This window comes from Elephas maximus, chromosome 15 (genome assembly GCF_024166365.1).
Source record: "Elephas maximus indicus isolate mEleMax1 chromosome 15, mEleMax1 primary haplotype, whole genome shotgun sequence".
NCBI classification, from domain to species: domain Eukaryota; kingdom Metazoa; phylum Chordata; class Mammalia; order Proboscidea; family Elephantidae; genus Elephas; species Elephas maximus.
Genome location: NC_064833.1, coordinates 67,103,722 through 67,109,239, shown reverse-complemented (window position 1 = coordinate 67,109,239; position 5,518 = coordinate 67,103,722). Strand labels below are relative to the sequence as shown.

General features: G+C 37.0%; 1 non-coding gene across 1 annotated transcript; it reads left to right on the top strand.

The window, feature by feature from the left end:
• Nucleotides 1–1,209: 1,209 nt before the first annotated feature.
• Nucleotides 1,210–1,317, top strand: LOC126059126 (U6 spliceosomal RNA). Its single transcript, XR_007513383.1, has one exon. It is a non-coding gene; the product is annotated as a U6 spliceosomal RNA (small nuclear RNA).
• Nucleotides 1,318–5,518: the final 4,201 nt, after the last annotated feature.

Sequence of the window (5,518 nt, the reverse complement as noted above, 5' to 3'; positions counted from 1 at the left end):
TCCACCTACTTATCATATAAAAATGTGTCTGAATGCCCTCATATCCCTCATATCCTATCTGTAGATAAATATGCAACAAACCTTCAGAAGCTTCTGTGTCATCAATTTTTTTTTCATTTATTCATACTTATTGATCCTGCATTGCATGCAGTTTTTTACATGATGAAGAAATTTTCATTGAGTTTGGTAGAGCTGTTTGCTTCAGTTTCCTTAAGTAAAATGAGATGGAGTTATTTCTAAGATTATTTCCAGCTCTTACATATAATCATTTAAGTTTAATGTAGATGAAAAGTGGATCTCCTTTCCTCTCTTCCTCTGAAAGTACAATAATATTTAGTTTTTAATTTCATGTAAACAAACTGAATAATATTGACTAACTAAATACTGCTCTGATGCCACTGACTTCCTAAAATCATAATTATCCAGACTAATTTTTCCTGTTATCTTTATTTTATCTAACCCCGTATCTTTTTTTTTTTTTGGACAGATGTATTTGCTAGCGACCTCACTCAAAATAATTCTCTTTAAGATAAAAGAATATCAGAAATATATTTGATAGGCAGGCCCAAGGATACATTACCAGCCCAGGTAGCTGTATATCTCTCCATACAGCTTCCAAAAGAAGCTTATATATGCTACTTTTATTTCCTTTTCTCTATACTGCTTGGATTTACTCTACCTGGGTTTTGGACCATCAATTCACTGATACTTTTTCCAGATGATTATCAAAGAAGTTATGATTTTTAAACACAGTTGTCTCTTCTCAGTCTTTATCCAACATGATTAAGACCAAATTCTGATCCCCTAGCTCTAATTGTTATGAGTCAGAATTGACTTGATGGCACTGGGGTTCTGGGAGCCCTAATTGGCTTCTCTTCCTGAATTTTCTTTAAGAAGTACAGTCTTTCCACTATACTGCTCCCTTATATATTCTTTGTCTTATTTTGTTCATTCATATACCTTTTTGTTCAATCAGCTTTATCTTCAACTAAGACTTTTTAGAGTTTGTCCCTTTTGACAGCCACACTTTTACTATCCTGGTTCAGTCATTTATGTCTGTCACCTGGACTATTTCAATGATCCTTTAAGCTGCCTACTTGCCTGTCTCGTCTCTATCCTTCTCAATTCACCCTTCAGGTTGACATAAAAGCTACCTTCCTTTAACACAATTGTCATTATGCCATTTCCTTGCTCAAAACCTTCAATGGTGTGCTCTTTTTTGGCAGCACATATACAAAAATTCAAACAATACAGAGAAGATTAGCATGGCCCCTGTGTAAGGATGACACAAAAATTGATGAAGTGTTCCATATTTTTCAACAACATATCAAAAAATAATTCACCATGACCAAGTGGGGTTTATACCAGGTAAGCAGAGATGGTTTAACATTAGAAAAACAAACAATGTAATCCATCATATAAATAAAACCAAAGACAAAAACCACATGATCTTATCAATTGATGCAGAAAGGTGTTTAACAAAGCCCAACACCCATTCGTGATAAAAACTCTAAGCAAAATAGGAATAGAAGGGAACTCCTCAACATAATAAAGGGCATTTATACAAAGCCAACAGCCAACATCATTCTAAATGGAGAGATTCTGAAAACATTCCCCTTAAGAACAGGAACCAGACAAGGTCGTCCTTTACACCACTCTTATTCAACATTGTGCTGGAGGTCCTAGCCAAAGAAATTAGGCTACTTAATGAAATAAGTCATCTAAATTGGCAAGGACAAAAAAATCCCAGTGCTCTTGAGTCGAAGAAGTAAAAATATCTCTATTTGCCGATGACATGATCTTATACACAGAAAAGCCTAAAGAATTCTCAAGAAAACTACTAAAACTAATAGAAGAGTTTAGCAGAGTATCAGGATACAAGACAAATGTACATAAATCAGTTGGATTTCCGCTACACCAACAAAGAGAACATCAAAGAGGAAATCACCAAATCAATACCGTTTACAATAGTCCCCAAGAAGATAAAATACTTACAAATAAATCCAACCAGAGATGTAACAGACCTATACAAAGAAAACTACAAGACACTACTGCAAGAAATCGAAAGAGACCTACATAAGTGGAAAAACATACCTAGCTCATGGATAGGAAAACTCAACATTGTGAAAATGTTTATTCTACCCAAAGCAATCTATAGATCCAATGCAATCCCAATCCAAATTCCAATGACATTTTTTGATGAGCTGGAGAAACAAATTATCAACTCCATATGGAAGGGGAAGAGGGCCTGGATAACTAAAGCATTACTGAAAAAGAAGAACAGAGTGGGAGGCCTCTCACTACCTGATTTTAGAAGCTATTATACTACCACAGTAGTCAAAACAGCCTGGTACTGGTGCAAGAAGAGATACATAGACCAATGGAACTGAATTGAGAATCCAGACATAAATCCATCCACATATGAGCAGCTGCTGTTTGACAAAGCCCCAAAGTCTGTTAAACTGGGAGAAGACAGTCTAACAAATGGTGCTGGCATAACTGGATATCCATTTGCAAAAAAATTAAACAAGACCCATACCTCACACCATACACAAAAACTAGCTCAAAATGGATCAAAGACCTAAACATAAAATCTAAAACAATACAGATCATGGAAGAAAACGTAGGGACAATGCTAGGAACCCTAATACATGGCATAAACAGTATATAAAACATTACTAATGGTGCACAAATACCAGAAAAGAAACTAGATAACTGGGAGCTCCTAAAAATCAAACACTTATGCTTATCAAAAGACTTCCCCAAAAGAGTAAAAAAACTACCTACAGACTGGGAGACAGTTTTTGCCTACGTCAAATCCAATCAGCATCTGATCTCTAAAATCTACACAACACTGCAAAAACTCAACAACAAAAAGACAAATACGCCAATCAAAAAATGGGCAAAGAATATGAACAGGCACTTCACCAAAGAAGACATTCAGGCCGCTAACAGATACATGAGGAAATGCTCACTATCATTAGAGAAATGCAAATCCAAACTATAACAAGATACCATCTCACCACAATAAGGCTGGCATTAATCCAAAAAACACAAAATACTAAGTTTTGGAGAGGCTGTGGAGACACTGGAACACTTATACACCACTGGTGGGAAGGTAAAATTGTACAACCACTTTGGAAATCCATTTGGTGCTTCCTTAAAAAGCTGAAAATATAACTACAATACGATCCAGCAATCTTACTCCTTGGAATATATCCTAGAGAAATAAGAGCCTTCACACAAATAGATACGTGCACACCGATGTTCATTGCAGCACTGTTTACAATAGCAAAAAGTTGGAAACAACCAAGGTTCCCCTCAATGGATAAAGGGATAAAAAAAATTGTGGTATATTCACACAATGGAATTCTATGCAAAGATAAAGAACAATGATGAATTCATGAAACATCTCATAACGTGGAGGAATCTGGAAGGCATTACGCTGAGTGTAATTACTCAGTTGCAGAAGGACAAATATTGTATGATACCACTATTATAAGAAAGCAAGAAAATGTTTAAACACATAAGAAAGTATTCTTTGATGGTTATGAGGGTGGGCAGGAAGGGAGGGGGTATTCACTAATTACGTAGTAGACAAGAACTATTTTAGGTGAAGGTAAAGACAACACACAATATAGGAGAAGTCAGCACATATGAAGTAAACCAAAAGCAAAGAAGTTTCCTGAATATAACCAAATGCTTCATAGGCCAGATTAGCAGGGATGGTGGTCTGGGGACCATAGTTTCAGGGGACATCTGGGTCAACTGGCATAACAAAATGTATTAAGAATACATTCTGAATCCCACTTTTGTGAGTGGCATCTGGGGTCTTAAATGCTAAGATGTGGCCACCTAAAATACATCAATTGGTCTCAAACCACCTGGAGCAAAGGAGAATGAAGAACACAAAAGACACAAGGTAGATATAAGCCCAGGAGACAGAAAGGGCCACATAACCCAGAGACTACATCGGCCTGAGACCAGAAGAACTAGATGGTGTCTGGCTACCACTGATGACTGCCCTGACAAGGAACACAACAGAGAATCCCTGATGGAGTGGGAGAACAGTAGGATCAGACCTCAAATTCTCTTAAGGCCAGATTTAATGGTCTGACTGAGACTGGAGGGACTCCAGAAGTCATGGCCCCCTGACCCTCTATTAGCCCAAGACTGGAACCATTCCTGAAACCAACTCTTCTAACAGGGATTGAACTGGCCTGTAAGACAGAAAATGATACTGATGAGGAGTGAACTTCTCGGCTCAAGTAGACACATGAGACTATGTGGGCAGCTCCTGTCTGGAAGCTAGATGAGAAGGCAGAAGGATTCAGGAGCTGGTTGAAAGGACACGGGAAATACAGGGTGGAGAGGAGGAGTGTGCTGTCTCATTAGGAGGAGAGCAGCTAGTGTTATGTGTTATGTTACATAGCAAGGTGTATATAAGTTTTTGTATGAGAGGCTGACTTGATTTGTAAACTTTCACTTAAAGCACAGTTGAAAAAACACCTTCAATGGGTCCTCATTTATTAAGATAATAAAGTTCAAATTTCTTAGCATAATATTTAAATTCTCTGTAATGTGGACCTGCTATAACTTTCCAGCCTCAATCCCCACCCTCTCCTTCACTATACACCTTAGTTTCTAATCAGGTCATTCTACCTTCTATTCTCTGAACACTCCAGCTCCTTTAAAGCTTCTTACCTTCATTTCTTCTGTTAATACACCCCACACCTGCTGAAATATTACTTTTCTCTCAAGATTCAGATAAAATTCCACTTTCCTTATTGTACTAGTGAGAAATTATCACTCATATCTTTGCTAATACTGTGTTGGCACTTTTATTATTTCATTCATTGAACTCTGCTTGTTCTGTGACTACTCTGTCCTTGTATCTTTTGTTTTACAAGACTCTGAATGGCTTTAAGGAAAGGACTGGGTCTTCCGTGTGTGAATCTTCAGTGGCCAGCACATAGTTCCAATTCATAGAATGTTCTCAATAAATATTTGCTGATGGTTTCCAATTGCTATTGAAATGAGACTTGGTAAATGCATTGCATACTCAATATATATTCAACATTTTGGCTATCAAATTATTAAAGAATAGCCTATCAGTTAAAAAAAAATCCACGTGAATGATTTTGATTTTTCCTATAAGGGCGTGTGAAATAGAGACTGATCTATAGCGCTCACTTGCTATAGGGTCTCCATGAGTCAGAATCGACTGAACGTCAATGGGTTTGGGTTTTTTACATTACTCAGTTTTTAACTACTTTTGCAGGCTCGTGTTCAGCCCTTGCATGAATAAATTTTGGGGGGAAAAATGTAAAATACAGAATAGAAGAATTTTATACCCTGAAAATTGGTACTTAACAATTGTTAACATAAATTTCGAGGTAGTGATTTAGGAATGCTTAGAGGCCGCTGGTTTCCTACATTGAAAAAAGACATGATTATAATTTTTAAAAACCCAAAGAAACCATTTGCTGTCAAGTTGATTCTGACTCATTGGACCCTA